This window comes from Budorcas taxicolor, chromosome X (assembly GCF_023091745.1).
Source record: "Budorcas taxicolor isolate Tak-1 chromosome X, Takin1.1, whole genome shotgun sequence".
NCBI lineage: Eukaryota > Metazoa > Chordata > Mammalia > Artiodactyla > Bovidae > Budorcas > Budorcas taxicolor.
Window position 1 is genome coordinate 127,093,135 of NC_068935.1, and position 18,840 is coordinate 127,111,974.

Below are 18,840 nucleotides of genomic sequence, written 5' to 3' on the forward strand. Positions count from 1 at the left end.
TTCCCACAATGCAGGCAGATTCTTTTCCATCTGAGCCACCAGGGAAGTCCAAGGAAAATAAATGTATAATTTAAAAATCAAAATGCACTTTGAAAAGGAAGAGAGACTCATCCAGTAGGTTCTATCTTGAATAGGGAACTGATGGTGGGAATGTGCACCTTCCCTCCTAAATTCCCATACACTCTAGTTTATTTCTTTCAGTGTTAAAAGGTTAGGCATTTACATTTTTTCAGCAGTTACCAATGCATTTTTGCCAAAATAAAAAAAAAATCCTATGATTCAATCAGATCAAGAACAGATGGGGTCTCTTTTTTTTCTTCACGCTGGACTTTGCTATCTTTGCCACCAAAGAAAAGGCAAACATCAGGAAAATGAAAGTTTATGGAAATAAACAACAGGAGAGCCCTGGCAGGCTCAAGGAATCCAGGAATCCAGGAGGAGACTGTGGCTTCCTGCCATCCACTAGCATCACTGAAGTCCTCAGTCCCTTCCTGTCTCCTCCCTTCCATGTGGTACCTTCCCCATCAGCTGGGGCTGCGCCTCTCAGACAGACCAGGTTCCCTGCAGTTACCAAGAAGAGGTTCCTCACTCAACTGCCCAGAGATTTCCATCTGGAAGAGTGGCACCCCGGCTACCACCTGCACCCAGGGAGCTGGCATGATTTAGGTACCACCTGGACCCTTTGGTCCCTCTATATTCCAGGCCAGATGCCTCTGGGGGGGTGTGGCCTGCTAGCCCCTGAAGCACAGAGGAGGAAGCCCCACATGGATGGCTAAGCAGAACTCCCAGAGAATGTAAAGCTGCAGAATCCAACGGCTGGGGGCTGCGGAGGGGTCCCTGTGTGGGATCCCATCGCCCAACCTTGCAGCCCAGTAGCTCTGGCCCTCACAGAGGGGCGGACAGGCAGCTGCTCTCTCACCCAGACCAGCGCCCTAGCATCCCCACCCTGTCCGGAGACTGGAGGCGCACTGCCTCTGCAGGCTGTGTGGACCTGGCCTCAGGCTTCCTGGGGGCCCAGCAGGGCTCACTCTCACATATCCGGGAAGGGAGACCCCATCCTTGTGATGGTGGGGTCCAGCTAAGCTGCATCTCCAGCTGCGCAAGGCTATTTTTAGATGCTGTTATCTTTGCCTTGCTCACAAGCAGCTGTGAAAAACAAACTGGGGACCAGGAGGCACAAAACTGGAAAATAAAAACCTCATGAAACAAGAGCTCCCAAACTCAGGAGCAGAGCACACGGTGGCCACAACGCCGGGCACCATCATGGCGGGCCTGCTTAACCTTCCCCTGAGGGGGTACCGGGGGTGGGGGTGGGGGGCTTCGCTCTTCTACTGTCCACCCATCCCTGGCCTGGCAGGCCCTGGGCAAATCCTGCCTTGGCCCACTGGCTGGCAGAACTAGTCAATCAGAAGCTGGACTCACGCCCCCCCAGACACTGACCCAGGTGGACAAGTGTACCAAGGGAGCTGGCTTGATGGGGTTAACACTGCCACAAAAGCAAAAGCTGCAGCTCGGTCGCCTCCCTCGTCCAGCTCGTCCTAACAGTCCACTTGCCTTACAGCATCACAGCCAGCTCTGTGACAGGGAGACCCCTGCACAGGCAAAATGTCACCCAAAACCCAGTGACAGGGCAGGAAAATAGGAAGAGGCACCAAGAGGTGCCCCGACTTCTCCCCAGCCCCTAGAGCTTCCAGAAGGCTGAGCCTCGGGGTGCCCTCCCACTTCCAGTGTCTTCGAGTCCCTGTCACCACCAGCCCCTGCAGTCCCTGCACCCAAGCTAGGAGAGGCCTGGGCAGCCTCGTGGAAGAGTGCCGCCCCGCCCCAAAACCCAGGATGGGGGTGGGGAGGAGGCGGCAAACTTCAAAGCTGCAGCTGCAATATGCTTAAAAAAAAAAAAAGCCACCCCCCTCAAAGCCAGAGTGGCTCCCCTCATCCCTTAGAGCTATGCGCGGTCCACCTTGACCGCCTGCTCCCCCTCACTCTGCTCTGCCAAGGGGACCCGGCTCTTGGACCTTGGCTGGGGATATTTCCTCTCATGCTAGCGCGCGGCGGGGCTGCGGCTCCTGCTTCCTCCTTTCCCCAAGTTTACCCACCACCCAGAGGTGTGAAAGATTAGTTTAAAATGATGTCACCTGCCCCTCCCCCCTCCCCCCCACGCCGGTCCCATCTCACACACACCGGAACATCCCGGGGGGTTGCGGTGGGGCTCCTGGCCGAGGCTGGCCTCCCCGGGCGCCCTGTCAGGCTCGGGCTCGGCCCTGGGAAGCCCGCCCGCGCTTCGTTCCCCCGGTGCAGAGATCCTACCGCCCGTGCGCCCTGGGCGCGCCGCCGGGCCCCGCGCCGGCTCCCCGGGAATGCGGCCGTCAGGTGAGGTAGGCATGCGTGCCGGCTCCGCAGCGAAGCAGCAGCTGGCTGAGGCGCTGGGCTTGCGATCTGCCTCTTCTCCCTCTCCCTGCAAAGGAGAGGCCTCCCGGGGGGCTTTCCAGCGCCTTGTTGCGTTAGGACCGCATTCCCCCTTCCTTCTTCCTTTTATCTTAGTTTCTGCTTCAGATGCAAAAACGGAGATCGCCGGAGTCCATGCTCAGCTCCAGCCAAACTCGGTCCACAGGCTGAGAGAGAATTATGAATGGATGCTGCCTTCTGATGAGGAAGTCGACTGGGGAGGTCTCTGCGCACGGCGCGCTCCATCAAAGCCGGGGCATTGGCCCCTCCACTGCTTCAATGCTGCAGGCAGAGACACCTAATTGACCACTGGGAAATCAGGTGCCAGGAGACCTGGGCGGGACGTAGCCCCAGGGCCACGCTGGGATCGAGCGCCTTGCCGGTGTAGACAGCTTCGATTTACAGCCCAGTGAATGGAGGGGACTGCGGCAGCCAAACCTCCCGGGCAGCAGGCACGGTTGCACCAACGCTCTGCAGACAGCCGCCCGGCTCTGTGAACATCTCCTGGCTCCACTGGGCTAAAGGGAACCTGCTAAAAATAATCCGTCCCCTGCTGCCAGCCGCAGTGAGCTGCAGGACTCAGACCCCAGCCCCAAACTCGGTGGCGCGCGGGAGCTGGCCACAAAGCGGGCCCTGCGCGCTTAGACGAGCCAGGGGCTGCAGAGGATCCTGGATCCGGATTTCTGGTACCTGTGCGTTTCCTTCTCCGGTAGCACGGCCGCTGGCGCTGCGCGTTACCCATGCCCAGAGAGGCAGTGGGCTCGGCTCATCACCAACAGGCTGGACCGACCACGGCTGCTCAGCGCCGCACCCCCGTGGTTCCCTTCTCACCTCCCCACTCCCTGGTCTCGAGCCAACAGCAGAGGAATCAGAGACGCCGACCGTGCCAACTCCTCTAGCCGGGGCAAGAGAGAGGCTGGAGACTGGCGCGGAGCATGTGCCCGCGTGCGTAACAGGATTAGAACGGCCGAATATTGTAACATTGCCTCCCCTCCCCCCTTTCATCGGCGAAACCTCGCAGCCTGGACACAACTTAGCCTGCCCAGGCTCCAAAACACTGCAAAGACAATGTCTTCCTGGCGACGGGCTCATCTCCAGGGATGGGTGATTTACTAAACCAGCTCTGAGAAGAAACCAGGGTTAAAAACCACGCCAGTGTGTGCCCATGCCTTAGGCTGGCAGATTCTATATATAACCACCACATACAGAAGACAGAAAGCCATTTACGGCCACTAAAAACACAACACTTATGGGATATATCCCTAATATATAACCAGGGGGAAAGCAGTGAATGAAATTATCCAAAATATGCTTTGTGGGAGGCAGTTTCTGGTACTTTGTCTTGAAGCCTTGGAAACCCATTTAGGGAAAACTTGTCCCTGTTTTGACCAGGCTACCTGTTTTCAAATAGGGAGATGGAGGTCCTGGGCAGATTTGCCTGCAAGAGCAGTCCTGTGTCCACGAGGCCCCTGACCCCTCCATAATTCACAAATTGTGGTGAAACACTCGACTTGCCAAGGTCACAAGAAATCACAGGGTTGCCACAAGCCCTGGTAGAGAGTATTTCCTAATTGGCATTACTATGAATTACGATTGTGATCACACAAAGGATCACGTGGAAGCCAAGTTAGTCCAGGCTGGCTGCTCTCCTCTGACCCCACTCACACCAACCTCCTCCAAGGGCTGCCAGCCTGCAGCACAGGCTGGAGTCCCCGCTGGAAGACAGAGCAAGGCGAGGTCAGGAAGGATGAGGTGGGAGGAGGTGACGCGGTCACTCCAAGTGAGGCCGAGAAGAATCGTGAGCCCCAAAGTTCAAGGGGTGGGTTGACAAAGGAAAAGAGTCCACCAGGGAGATGAGACAGAGAAGTACCAGATCAGGAAAGGAGGGATGGCCTCTCCTGGACACCAGGGTCCACAGGGTTTCACGAAGGTGGCATGATGGAGAATGCCAGACATCCCTAAAAAGTCAGTGGGAGCAGAGCCCACCACTCCCTTGGCTTTGGGGGAGCCTGGTGGAGTGGCCACAGCGGGTGTGGAACTGCTGCTGAAAAAAGAAAAAAAAAGGAGTCTTTCCCTTAGCCTTGCTTGTCAAAGGACCAGAGGCACCCGGGAGCTTGTTAAAAGCACACTGAGAGTTCTGGGACAGACTCCACCAGGCCAGGGGAAGCCCTGCCATGTGCAGACTCAAACCACTCGGGCTTTGAAATGAGGATTTATGTTCCAGTGAGCAAAATGGCCACCCTCTACAGCAATCCCTGGCAAGATCAGGGGGAACTGGTGGCCAAGTCACTAATCACACATCCCAAGGAGATGGACTGTCTTGCTCCAGCTTTTCAGGGCTGCTCTACCAAAGGAGAGCCTCTGCAGTGAGGCCCGCAGAGCTCCGTAAAGTGATGAAAATGGCCATCCATCCTTTGCATTCATCTTTACAGTGATGAGGTTGTTGTTAACAGTGACAATGAAAATAATGATATAACTAGATCACTTACATTTGGATATAGTTTTGGCAAGTCCTGTGGTATAGAGAGAGAGAGAGAGAAAAAGAAAGAGAAAGCAAACAAACAGACAAACCCTGGACTTTGATCCCAGAAAGACCTGAGTTGGAATCTGAGCTTTTCCATTCTTAGCAGTATGGCCTTTGGAAAATCATTTGACTTTTCTGAACCTTGGTTTCCTTGTAAAAGGCAAACAGGATGCCTAATTTATAGGGTTGTTAGGAAGAGGAAATAAAATAATAGATACAAAGCACCATGATGGTGCCTGGCACATAGTAAACCCCAGTGAAGATAGCTCCTTCCTGTGTCTTAGGTCTTCCCGAACATGCTCAGACTGTAGTTTTTCTGAGTCCCTACCCTGTTTCTGGTGGTTAGGGTACCTGATGATTCCTATGGCTCACGGGTTCAAACAAAAGTACTTGTTGAACATCCTGGGCGCCAGGTACTGTGCTGGATACTAGAGTGGACAGAGTGGGCTCCGCCCTCTTGGAGCTAGCATTCTAAGGGCAGAGTTTACGTCCCAGCCCATGTGGGTGTCCTGCTTGTTTTTTTTCTGGAAGCCAAGGGTACCAGGTCTCAGGAAGAAAACAATGGCAAATGTGTCGTCCCTTTAGGACAGTGATGATCTAGAGGAGGGATCAGCAAACTTGTTCCGTCAAGGGTCAGATAATATTTTAGGCTTCGAAAGCCATGAGGTCTCTATTGCCACGACTCCACTCTGCTGTTATAGCTCAAAAGGCATAAATGAATGGAGGGGGCTGAGTTCCAATAAAACTTTATGCACAAAACAGACAGGGGGTGGGATTTGGCCTGAGAGCCATAGTTTGCCGGCCACTGAATCTATGACGTGACTCAGGACAGGACTGTTCCCTTTAACTGGTATTCCCAGGAAATGTGGGAATGGTATTCCCAGGAAAAGTCCATTCATTCAATTATTGGTGATCGTCCATTCAATTCAAGTTGATCTGACCAAAAGCAGTTCACTGAAGCCCCTCATTGTTTTAGAGCACATTTTATATTTTCCCTGGAAGAAACTAGCTAGTTAGTTATTCAACTATCCCTGTCTTGCTCCTCCAGCCAGCCTCCCTGGCCATCAGGTGCAGCCATGCAACTCAGTGTTGCCAGTGGGAGGTGGGAAAGGCCTGTGTATCCCAGGCCAGGCTCAGAAAAGCTCCTGTCCATTCCAACACATATTAAGAGACCCTGGGGTAAAGAAACCCCAAAGTGGAAAGAGCCTGGGGACGCAAGTGACTACATGCCAACCTGCATTAGACTGCAGCGTCAGAAAGAAGCCACTGAAATGTTGGGGGTTGGTTACCAGAATTAGCCTACCTTGAACAAGTCACTCTCCTATCTCTTTAATCAGATGATACAAAACACAATTTAATGCTCTGCTGATTACTTAGGGTCTTTATTAGGAAGGCTTATTATCGGTCTCTATGGCAACACATTTCAAAGACTCCTTTTTGGATTTCCAAGCTCTTTCCCTGATGGTTGTTAGTTCCCCACTGACACTCCTCTCTTACCGTCTTCTAGCTCCCTCCCTGTACCTTGAAGCCACAGTGGGCTGAGGGAAACAGACATCATGGCTGGGCAACAGCTGCCCACTAAGGAAGAGTTACTAGTGGCCTGAGCAAGAATCTAAGTGGCAAGGTGCGTGGGCTTACTGACAACTATTTGCAGCCCGGGGAAGCGCCCTCCACTTACTTTCAGGCTTAGTGCTGTGTTCCAGAGATAAAGTTACTGGAAGCTTAGCATCTCTGGAAAGAGTGGGCCCTTTCGGTATTATCTAGCCTCCAGATTTTCAAAGCTTTAATGCTTCTACTCTTCATCTCAGGGGAATCTATAAGAAAGGTTCTAATTCTGTCCCCTGACATTCATGGTCTATTCAGCTTTCAAAATACTATTACTTCCTGATTTTCTATACATAGATGATGCCCAATATATGCCCCAAGTCTGTTCTAAGCTTGCCTTTCCTGCTTAATTATTTCATTGTTATCTTATAGGAGCTGAAGAAATTGATTGGAAAAAGCTAAAAAACTTTAGTCTTGTTCCAGAAATGATATGTTATCTTTATATCTTGGAGCAGTTTACCAAGAAAACCCAGCTGTGCTTTAGACCTGGGCTTCTCTGATGGCTCAGATGGTAGAGAATCCGCCTGCAATGCAGGAGACCTGGGTTGGATCCCTGGGTTGGGAAGATCCCCTGGAGAAGAGCAGGGCAACACAGTGCAGTATTCTTTGCCTGGGGAATCCCATGGGAAGAGAAGCCTGGTGGGCTACAGTCCATGGGATCCCAAGGAATTGGACACGACTGAGTGACTAACACTTGCATTATTCTGATGGGTTGGGGCAGTCCTTCCCCAGCATAAGGTTGGGCAGCAGGAGACATACTTGGTGCAGGGAGGAAGCAAATCAAGGAGAGATGTGGGGGTAGGCCTACAGACTCCACAAACCCCGACAGTCTGCGTTCATTTTTTAATTGAAAGAACCAAGATGACTCAATGTAAGTGATCTTCTTGGTCTGTTTCTTCAGCTATAAAACAAGGACAGTGGAGATGATCTGAGAGGTTTTCTCTAGGTCTCTCATTCTGGAAGTTTATTGTTTTATGAAACCTGGAACCAAAACCACCTTCTGAAATGATTCCTCATCATCACTTCTTATTTCTCCTTGACATTTCTGCTTATCTTCCAGAACCAACCACTCTACACATAAACTTCAGCATCTGCAAGAGCAATAATATGACCTGGGGTGGGGGAACTTGTGAGTGGTCCAGCGCTTAAGAATCTGCTTTCCAGTGCAGGGGGTGTGTGTTTGATCCCTGGTTGGGGAACTAAGATTCCACACACTGTGGAGCAACTAAGCCCACACACTGCAACTGCTGAGCCTGAGCCTGAGCCTGCGAGCCACAACTGGAGTCTCTGCCACAACTAAGACAGAGGCAGCCAAATACATGAATAAATCTTTGTAAATAATAATAGTAACAGTATGAACTACGATCTGTCCAGTCTGGGAAGCCCTTTGGCCCCAGACTGACCTTCTTGGTGACCTCAGGAATCCCAATTCCAATTTCACTCTCCAGCATACACACCCTCCCCAGATGTTTCCCTAAGGTGGCTCCCCTCCTTTCCTCTCCTGGGCTCCAATGACAGAAACCCAGTTTGGCCTCCAATGTTTATTTCCCTGAAGCAAGCTGGATGTCCCTGGCATCAGGTGGGTGTGGCAGAGTCTCACACCTCCTAACTCCTGGTAACGTCACATCACAACTGCCAGCCCACCGCTGCTCACAGATCTCGTGACTTCCACAAGACACCACTGCTCTAAAATGGCTTGCTTGTTCATAAGGAACTATGTGTTTATTCATATACATTTTATATCACAACAAATGTAAATTAATTTCAGGGCCCAACTACCCAAGCTAGTGTCTGTATGGCTGCCTGTATAAAATTTCTCTCTCAAAATTCTCAAAACCATCTGGCACAAACTACTGTATTGTGACCTGTTAAAATAAGTAACAGCTGTGATAATCCCTCTCGATTTATGGCAAGCTATAAAGCTTTGCATATCCTGGCAATGCATATAAAATAATAAATAAAACCATTATCATTCTGTGCTGTCTTGGTGGGAATTATGATTATTTAGCCAAAATGGAGCCCCATGGAATGCATCTGAGAAGCAGAGGTCTGGCCCCATCTGCCCCTCCCTCCCCAGCCCCTAAAGCCCCAGCTCACCACTTAGAGCCCCTAGATGTGTTTGCAAACCTTCCCCACTGTAAATACACCCTTTCTGAGAGAACTCCATTCCCATACACTGCTGCCCACTTTTTATTACTTCAAAGCCTTCTTTTCTGGTGGTGAGTTTCTAGAATTCCTCAGGATATCCAGACCATAAAGAAAACCAGCTATGCACAGTTCAAGAGTGTGACATCATGTATAGCACCAAAACCAAGAATTGTCTTGGAATTGTTAGCTGTATGCTTATGTTTGCAAATACTGCCAAGATCCCAGGTTGAAAAATACTACATCAAAGTCATTTCTCTAAAATATGCAGGATGTAGAAAAGGAAAACTTGGTACCTGGCAGAGAAAGGAACTTGGCAGCTGTGATTCTAAGTAGAAGCCACTATGCCCACTGAATGTGAATTTCAAAAAAAGAAAAAAGGAAGGGGACAGGGCTTCCCAGGTGGCGCTAGTGGTAAACAACCCACCGGCAATGCAGGAGTGGCAGGAGACCCGGGCTCCATCCCTGGGTCGGGAAGAGCCCCTGGAGGAGGGCGTGGCGACCCACTCCAGTTTTCTTGCCTGGGGAATCCCATGGGCAGAGGAGCCTGGCGGGCTACAGTCCATGGGGTCGCAAAGAGTCAGACACGACTGAGCACACAGACACACAAAGAGGACCCAGTGCAGCCAATAACTAAATAAATAAAATTATTATTTTTTTAAATGAAGGGGACGGGGAAGGAAGCTAGCATGAAATGGCTCTTTACTATATATGGCTGTTATACATAATCTCATTTAATCCTCACAACAACCTCAGGTATCACTTTTCTGTTTTATGGTTGAGGAAACTGATGCTTAAAGAGGTCAAGTAACTTGCCTAAGGCCATCCAACTAAAAGTTGAGATGAAGTTTGAACTCAGATCTGTCTTTTTCCAAGGTTTGTGCTCTTTCCACCTCACCACATTGCCTTCTGGACAGCTGTTCACAGCCTTTTAACAATATGACTCACATGACAGATAATATTTACATGGATCATTCATTGTCATGGCCATGGACCATTCCTACCCCTTCTCTCCCACTTACAAAGTGTATTTGAGTGCAAGTGAGAGTTACCTTATCAGTGGAAGAATGCCAAATTCATATTAATATATATATATATCAGTACATATTAAATTACAAATAAAGGAGCTTGGTTACTGTATAGATTTCAAAAAAGAGCTGTAATACTTTTCAGCTTTGCCCGTTGAGAGGTAGAATCTATTTTTCCACCCTGAATCTGAGCAAGTCCTTGTGACTTCATTTGGCCAATAGAATGTAGTAGAAGTGACACTGAACTTGTTCTGAGCCTGGGACTCAAGATGTGTTCCAGCTTCTACACCTCTGCTGATCATGGTACCTACCCAGGCTTGTAGCCACTGGGGGCAGGGCTAGGCTAGACTGGGCTAGGCTGTTGGCTGATGACACACATGCGGTCCACTTGTCCCCCTCATTCTGACCCCGAGTCCGCTAAACCCCAATGTGTGAATGAGGCCACCCTACATCATCCTGCAGGGCTTGACCAGAAGAACCACCCACTGATTTTTAAGCCACTAAATACTAGTGGTTTTGTTACACAGAAAAGGCCAACTGAGGAAGTTCTGTCCATTTCTAGCCACTTGTCAAAACAGATACTAAGTGTTGAGACCTGGTTTAAATGTAGATATCAATCAACTAAAACCTTCCTAAAAACAAAATGAATTCTTTTCGATGGCTCCACACATTGCCATAGCTTAAAGTCTTCACATCATCTCATTTATGCCCCGTGAAAGTGCCAAGCCAGAGAGGCTTCCTATGACTAGCCTTCAGCCATGGAGATCCACCTTCCCTCCTCAACCCTGGGCTTGTCAGCCTGATGCTGGGTCATGTGGTTTGGGGGAGAGCATCTCCAAGGGGAGTGGCCCAGAGTCACCCCCAGATGGTCAGTACATAGGAGGAGGAGAAGGAGAGACGGGGTGTTTGACCCCAGAACCCATTCAGGGAAACAGAGGAGTAAGCCCGAGAACAAGAACCAGTTTTGTAATATTCAACAACAACAGTCACGGTTGTCTTAAGAAGATGAGGCAGCCAAAGACACAGGTGGGCAGGGGAGAAGAGATGCACACCCTCCCTTCCCACACACTTAGGGAACTTACAGATGGAGACTCTCAAAAGGAAGAAAGGAACAATTACAAACTAAATTAGGGCCGCACTCAACAGTCTGAAACAGGAAGAAACAATGGTTACAACTAAATACCTCAACAGAAGTGCTCAACCTTGGCTGCACTAAGCAGTTTCAACATGGTAAAATCAACCCCTGCACTCTTAATTGCTACATTAATTACTAACTTTATTTAATAGGAAAAATGCTCAGCATTCAGAGTTCCCAGCAGTTTCATCAAAAGCCATTTCTTTTGCTAAAAGTGTTGGCGAGTAACAGATGAGTTGATTGTTTCGCTGTCTTTGCATGAGATGCTTGGGCTCTTTTCTTTTCTTTCATAATTTTCTTAGTAAATCTGGGAATCTTTGAACTGAGGGTAATTTCTCTTTTCTTTCTCTTGGTGCCCTCTAGTTATATAAACACAAAAAATAATTACAGAGGGAGTATTTACATCTATACATCTATGGTTTCTTCATTTGGTATTTATAGTGCTGAGTGAATGAATTAATTTAGTTCATTTTACTTCTTGGGAAAAAGTATATATGATGAAAAGGGGTTCTTTTCAGTTGACTCTGGCAAAGCTTTGCAAGGAGCAAATAAAGGAAAGGGAGAAAGAAAGAAACCTTCTTTGTAGCCCTGTGAACATATGTTGGTCTGTACCCTCAGCGATTTCCTACATTTGTGGTTCAACACATATTAATTATGTTCCAGAAAGGGGGATGTTTTGCTGAGAAACTTTAGGAATTAAAAAAAAAAAAACCCTCTCTACACCAGTGGTGGCAGCTTCCCCCAGTTCAGGCCCTGACCCTGCTTCCCAACCACTTTGCCCAGTGTGAGAACAGGGATTCCAGCTCTAGGCTGGGAGCTCCGTGAGGTGCCTTCAGGGTGGAATCAGAACTGAAACTTCCAGATCAGAGGAGACAGAAAAATAGCATCATGTGCCAAACCGGGAGGGAAGGTTTTGTCATTTAAGGATGGGGTGACATCCAACAATAGAGAAATGACCGGGTGGGCTTTGTAAGATATACCAGAAGCAACGCTAGAGAAGCCAGGTGGGCTGTGACCTGGAGGAGGATCGAGGCATGGTTTGGCCTGCTCTTGAAGGGTGTTCCATTTCTGTGAAGAGTAATTCACTTCTAAAGAAGGAAGGGGGACTTCCCTGAGCATCCAGTGGTTAAGACTTCGCCTTCCAATGCAGGGGGTGCGGGTTCAATCCTTGGTCAGGAAGCTAAGATCCCACATGCCTGGAGGTCAAAAAACCGAAATGTAGAACAGAAGCAACACTGTAACAAATTCAATAAAGATTAAAAAAAAATAAAACTTACAAAAAGAAGGAAGGGTACCAGTGGGAAGTTTCTGAAGAATAATTTCATAATAAATGGATCATGTGTTGAAAGGTGCTTTGCACAGGAGAGTTCCTTTACTCAAATATTTCTTAAGAAACTTAAGTTTAGTTGAGACTCTCTTTTAAAGGAGAGACGATAGATGGCTCAGGTGTTCATTTGTCTGAACCGGATAGAAACAAGAGCTTTAGGATCACAAATGTCAGTAGGATTTGTGAGAATGAATTTTTCTCGCTTTCTGAGACATTCATTACACATCCAAGGTAGCCTGCTGCTGCTGCTGGTAGAACCAGAGACCTGAGGGAAGGACCAATCTGAGGTTATCCCTGACCACTCCAGTGATTCTGGGATATTACTCTGTGGCTCTGGCTTTAAGCTTCCTTACCCAACTTCCTCAGGCTGTGGGCAGTAAGCCCTATAAACAGAAACTGCAGAATGGAGGGGCTTGACCCTTGAATATAGTCAGTCTCCAGCCTCAGAGTGTTCCAGAGTTCATGTGTAAGTTGTTGTTGTTGTCTTTTTTTTTTTTTTAATTCAGGACCAATTTTCCCACAGGAAAGAAGTGACAGATGACATTTAGAGTTCCAAGTCTGCCCATCAAGGCTTCTTTCTTCCACAGTGTTGCTGGGGAAATATGCATTTGCCATGAACAAGTGTGGAAAACAATACTGGTATCATGGTAGTGACTAAATGTTAACATAACTGCAGAAAATGGTTTTAAAAATTAATCTTAGGGACTTCCTTGGTGGTCCAGTGGCTAGGACGCCACGCCCCCAATGCAGGGGGCCTGGGTTCAATCCCCGGTCAGGGAACTAGATCCCACATGCTGCGACTAAGACCCAGCACAGCCAAGTAAATTAACCTAAAAAAATAAAACAAAAATAAAAATTAATCTTAAATGTCAGTGCCCACTGAAATGCAAGAGTAACTAGAGAAAGAGAAGTGGGCTGATGGAGACCTTGGGGTCAAAGAGATGACCCCATCTCTTTGAGGTTTAATAATACTGGTTCTTTATTATGTCTAATATCACGAGAAAGATTCACGCACTCAAAAAAAGTTTTTGAGTATCTAAAATCTTATAAATATTACAGCTGAGAGGAGCTCCTAGAATGGCCAACTAGAAAGACACTGTACTATACATGGTTTTCAGAGGGACTTCCACATACTCTCAACATATACTGTGTTGTGCCTGGGGGTTCAGGACGCCACAGGACAAAGGTGGGGGATCTTCATGGACCATAGTTTTACTCAATAATTAGTTGGGGGGAGATTGTTTTATATTAAATAATGTAGGGAATAGTGCAGATTTTATAGAAAATGCATATGTGAAGTCATGAAGTTGCTCAGTCGTGCCCGACTCTTTGTAACCCCATGGATAGTAGCCTGCACCAAGCTCCTCCGTCCATGGGATTTTCAAGGCAAGAAGTACTGGAGTGGGTTGCCATTTCCTTCTCCAGGGAATCTTCCCAACCCAGGTCTCTCACATTGTAGACAGACGCTTTACCGTCGGAGCCACTAATTACAAAGAAATCTTCAGATCTCTGGAAGGCAGCTTTGGGCCATCTCCACCTCCACCCTGTGGCTCAGATCCCCTCAGGGGCACTAGTTCATCCTCTGCCCTTGGAAAAGTGAAAGTGAAAGTCGCTTTGTCATGGCCAATTCTTTGCTACCCCATGGACTGTCCATGGGATTCTCCAGGCAAGAATACTGGAGTGAGTTGCCATGCCCTCCTCCAGGGAATCTTCCCAACCCAGGGATTGAACCCAGGTCTCCCACATTGCAGGCAGATTCTTTACCAGCTGAGCCACAAGGGAAGCCCGAGAATACTGGAGTGGGTATCCTATCCCTTCTCCAGCCGCCCTTGGAAGCACCACTAAAATACAGGTGTGTACAGCATATGGGCTATGGGAAGGGAGATGACAAAATCCCTCTGAGCAATGTCAGGAAGGGCTGCTCAAGGAAGGTGATGCTTAAGCTAAGCCTTCCAAACTGCCTACAAGTTGGCCAGATGAAACTGGTCATAGAAGCATTCTAGAGAGGGAACACTGTATACAGGCTTGGAGGTGTGTGCAACAGCATGGTGTGATGAGAAAGTACAAAGAATTCTGCATGACTGGAACACTTGGCTGGTATAGGGAACTTCAGAGACGCACATGCATTTCATCTCAAAGTACTGGAAAGGATGCTGAGTCTCAGGGTTTTCTGTTCCAGCCAACAGGCAGCACTGTGGGTTCAGAGCAGCCGGGCCTGAGAACTCTGGGAAAGCAGATGATGGTGGGAAGATGGCCAAGTGGAGAACGGAGACAGTTACAATCAGATTCCTGCAAATCCAGCAAGAGCTGTAATCGTACCTGCTACTTGTTCTTTGCTTTCAAAACCTTTGAATGAGATGAAGTATAATCGCTGTGAGGACCTTCACCAGGATGCTGAAGTCAGGAAGTCAGAGAGGACCAACTCTCCTCTCTCTCGCCACTAAGAGACAACTCGTGACCTGCCAACCCTCGCAAGTGATGGTGTGGGAAACCCCACATGGTAACTTCTTGACCTGCCGCAACTTCCCCCACTTGTTAATCCATCACCTTTTATGATTCCAGGAGACATTTACAACCCTCTCCTAGGAAATGAATATTTGAACAATATGTCACTGATAAACAATGCTGGGTAATAAATATACCAGTTATAGGCAGTCAGGTTAACTAGCTTAGGACTGAAAGAGAAAGTCAAAGGCCTTCCCTACACCACTCTGTTTTCTCAAGACAAGGGGTGGCAGTGGGGGCGGACACTGTTGGCTCTGCCCCTTCTCTGGTGCCTCTTCTTAGCTCAAGTCTCATGTTGTGCTGGGCCTATCTCTGCTGATTGGGTGTTGCTCCTTCAAATAAAAACTAAGTTTCCTTCTCTTCGGATGACCTCAACAGAACTGGAGTGTAGGCCATGGCACATCTTTTAACTCTTAACCTGTATGATAACCTAAAGATACCACCCCCAAGTTTAGTTTGGAGTCATTATTTTCAAATCCTCACAGTCAGTATGGCCTGATGGTAACAAGCCTGGGGTTTGGGATCAGACAGATATGGGTCCAAGTTCTGGTTCCCATCGACTGAGCTATAATCTTGGGCAAGTTAGGCAAATGCTCTAAGCCTCATTTTCCTTCTCTGGAGAATGGACATAATTGTGCCTGTGTCAAAGGGTTGCTATGAGTAGCTGCTGTGACCCACACAGTTCTGCTGAGCACATAATAAAGAGTCCGTAGATGGGTTTTAATCTTAACATACTGGTTTTTCCCAAGCTCCGGGCTCCAAATCTCCTCAGCCCCCAATGTTAATGGACAGACCCCTCTCAAAAACATTATATTGATCACTTATGATACAACAGTACTTCACCTTCTATTGTAAGTGCTAAACTTTAGAAGAAATAAGTTTCATTGCTTTTTGCCAGAAATACCTTTCCTTTTGTGACCCAAACAAAAGCACTGGAGGATAAACAGATTAGAAGAAAAAAACAACCAAGTGAATGTTTTTTGAAGTTGTGGAAATGAGTTGATGAAAACAAAGACCCAAGAGCAATGCTCACATCCACCACTGGTTTTATATCTGTATCACCAAGCAAATATCCACCCACTCCTAAAATTATAAACCCTGTGTACAAGATGCTATATTGAGAAATGGAGTAGGGTTCAATACATCTTTTGAAACTTGGTTGAACCTGCTTTCATTTTGCCAGAGGTGAACTAATATTAGCCAAAGTCTGCCAAGATATGAGAAATGAGAGTCAAGTCTTAGAAAGAGTGGGTTATGATTAGAGGGCAAAGGGTTTTCATGGCCTGTGACTGAGAGCCTTCAAATTCTCCACACACCACCATCTCCTGATGATGACGACAACGGCGAACAGTTCCTCAGTCTGCGACGTGGGCCGAGCCTTGCACTATGTGCTTCGTTTTCATTACATCCTCCAGTCTTCACAACAAGCCTATGAGATCTTGCCAAAAAAACCACAGCTCAGAGAGCTGTGACCCCAGAATGCTTCTTGGGGCCAACAAATTCCTAGCACTCCATCAAACTAAACCTCCCTGCCTTGAGGGTGCCGCCTTCCCTTTTCCTCCTCCATCCCCCACTCACTCTCTGCAGTCACTTGGAAGCTTGGTTTGTTTGTTTGCTAATAGCTGCTCTTGCACCTGTGGTGACACACCAGTTGGGTTTGCCAGCTCCTGCATAGAGCACTGGCTGGGTCTTTATATGTGGCTGTGATACCTTGAAGGTAGGCGAGTCCTCAGTTTTGCTGTGAAAACAGGGCAGGATGTAGCCAGATTCTGTAGCTACAGAGTCTGATCCAGGCCTACATGTCTATCAGACTGCAATGAATTGGATTTTCATCCTTTACCAAGTTTCAGATTTCATAGTTATTTTCTGCTTGATACTGTGGACCAAGGGTAGAGAAATGTCACCGTTCTACAGAGTTCCAGCCACAAGAATGTTGTGCAACAGGAAAGGAAGTCATTTTTTATCATTGAACTCAAAAGCTTCCCTTCTTATATGAATCAAGGGTGTATCTTATCTGCCAGTGATTTCTTCTGAGTCCATCAGCAGCCAGCCCTGCCACCCTCCCATAAGAGGAGAGCAGACAAAGAGAAGCGGAATGCGATTTGGCAGCAAAGAACATTTTTTCCCAGGAGAAAATCGAGAGACTTTTAGCTTATCTGCTGTCACCTGGTTAATGTGATCATTGTTCTTCAAAATAAAATCTCCTCTCCTTGCCCATGATGTCGTTAGTGTAAAAACAAAACAAAACAAACAAACAAAAAAAACCCAACAACAACAACAAAAAGCAGCAGCAAGAACAAGTAAATGCCAAGAGGAGATGGGCCAAGGGGAAAAAGAGAAGGCTCACCAAGCGAAGCTACAAATCACCTTCCTTTCAAGGAAAAGCATTCAATACACAATTATCTCAATTCTCCCAGCTGGCCACTTTGCTGGCTTTCCAAGGTAGCTGTGGAAAGTACTAGAAACCCATGGTCCCCGTCATCACCTCTGGCTTTCAGAGCAGGAGCTATAGAGGCCTGCATTGGGTGGAATGAGTAATTTGTCATCCGTTTAAGCCAAGGGCCCTGTGGCTACTGATGTGTGCCTCTTGCCTATTTTCAAGCTCGTCCTTACTTCAAAATTAATCATCCACCTCTGTCTTGCTGGTGAAGGTTTCCAGGGATAAAAACTTAGATGGAAGAGGGATCCTAGTTGTTAAAGGCCAAATGCCATCCATGGCAAGCATAACACAGAGACAAGGTGGTGAGAGAAGAGTGATTTACTCTGTCTTAAAGAATAAATCAAAACTTCCTCCTTGCTTGGTTGTAGAGTGGGGGCCAGAGGGAGAAAAGATAACATTCCTGAGAGGCCTCAGTTCTTCAAAGCTGAGGAAACATTTGCATCTTTCCCTTTATTGGTGTTTGACATTTGGCCTGTGGATGCTGAACAACTAGGCCTGCGTTTCAGATGAGAGGATATGACTGAGGTGAATTCCTTTCCACATTTCCTTTCTGCCATTTCAGGAGCCAGTGGGTGTCACCATACTCAAGGTCACTGAGTTAGAGCCACATGTAAGGCCAGCCACCCTCAGGAGAGCAGACTTTCTCAGGATCCCTCCTGACTCCAAATGTGGCACCCAGGAGGAAGAAAGCCATGTGACCCAACAGAGCATTCAGAAGCACAGGCCAGGTTTGGAGAAGACTAGAAGATTCTGCCTTGAACACAGACGTAATGTCTACCTAAGTCTACATACAGAGGACTTGTGCAGGGTAGACAGTAGACAGCAGGTTACACTGGCTTCTGTTCTCCTGCAGCCTTAACCCTTCCTAACCTTCCCATCTCTATCTTCCCACCCTCACCTCCAACTCAGAGAACGCAAGAATCAACCCCAAGCAAACAGGCTCTCATTTTCTGCAAAATACCGCCTCTATAAAAGACGGTAATACCTAGATACCTAAAGATGGCAAAACCTCTTGGTTTCACAGACTAGGTATTTCTTTCTTCATACTGAATATCAGAGTGAGCTCATTCTATCGTGTTCTCAAAAACAGAACAAGACAAAACAGACAAGCAAGCAAGCAAACCAATAAAAACCCCACAAACAAAAATCTACCCCGAACTTGATACACCTTAACCCATTTACCCTAACATAGTAGGTTCAAAGGTCCCAGGCTCTGTCAGCCACACTTGGCTGGCCAGGCCACACCCCACAAGGGAGAGCTGGTCCCTCCTTCCTGTGGATGGGCCCTGAGGTACTGTGACCAGCCTTTCTGCTGCTCTTGGGTCAGTATCCTCCTGACTTGTAAGTCCTTGAGTGCAGGGCAGGGTCTTAGTCATGTCTGAGGCCCACAGCCAAGCCTGGTGCCTGGCACAGAGATGCTGCTCCATCAAGTTCAGCTCCCCAGATGCCCGGCTCCTTCAAGGCCCTGGTCATGCCAAGCAGTCAAGGCCCTAGAGAGGGGAAGCAACCTAGTTGGGTAGCTGGGAAAGAAGCCAGGTCTGGGACAGAGCAGCTCCAATATTCTATTGAGGAACATTCCACAAGAGAGGCAGACTGAGGAATTTCAGAGGAATTTTTCAATGGTGCGCTTTTGGGTTATGCTGAGTTTTTTCCTGGCTCGCCTCAGCATGCTCAATCCAGTGTAACACT

General features: G+C 47.9%; 1 protein-coding gene and 1 non-coding gene across 2 annotated transcripts in view; one reads left to right on the forward strand and one right to left on the reverse strand.

Annotated features, from left to right (window-relative positions):
• The window catches only part of NHS (NHS actin remodeling regulator), a 342,007-nt gene that overhangs the window by 81,995 nt on the left and 241,172 nt on the right, over positions 1-18,840 (reverse strand). The window lies entirely within an intron of this gene.
• Positions 12,914-12,986, forward strand: TRNAW-CCA (transfer RNA tryptophan (anticodon CCA)). The gene has a single exon. It is a non-coding gene; the product is annotated as a tRNA-Trp (tRNA).